A 225-nucleotide genomic window follows, 5' to 3' on the forward strand; every position below is an offset into this window, starting at 1 on the left:
TCGATCCATTTTAATCGGAAGATGAAATTAAATGCGTATTACAATTCGAATAAAGCTACATCACAATTTTATAATTGGAATAATTTATATAAATTCTCAAATAATAAGTCAGTTTCACGCTAGTTCTTTTAAAGTAAGTTTGGGCATAACAGTTAGATATCTACTATTTGTATGTTTCACAGCGTGCTTTCGATAAACATCGACTTCACATCACTGCGGTTGTTT

Source organism: Rhagoletis pomonella, unplaced genomic scaffold, assembly GCF_013731165.1.
Source record: "Rhagoletis pomonella isolate Grant_MI unplaced genomic scaffold, Rhpom_1.0 Rhpom_scaffold_00009, whole genome shotgun sequence".
Classification (NCBI taxonomy): Eukaryota; Metazoa; Arthropoda; class Insecta; order Diptera; family Tephritidae; genus Rhagoletis; species Rhagoletis pomonella.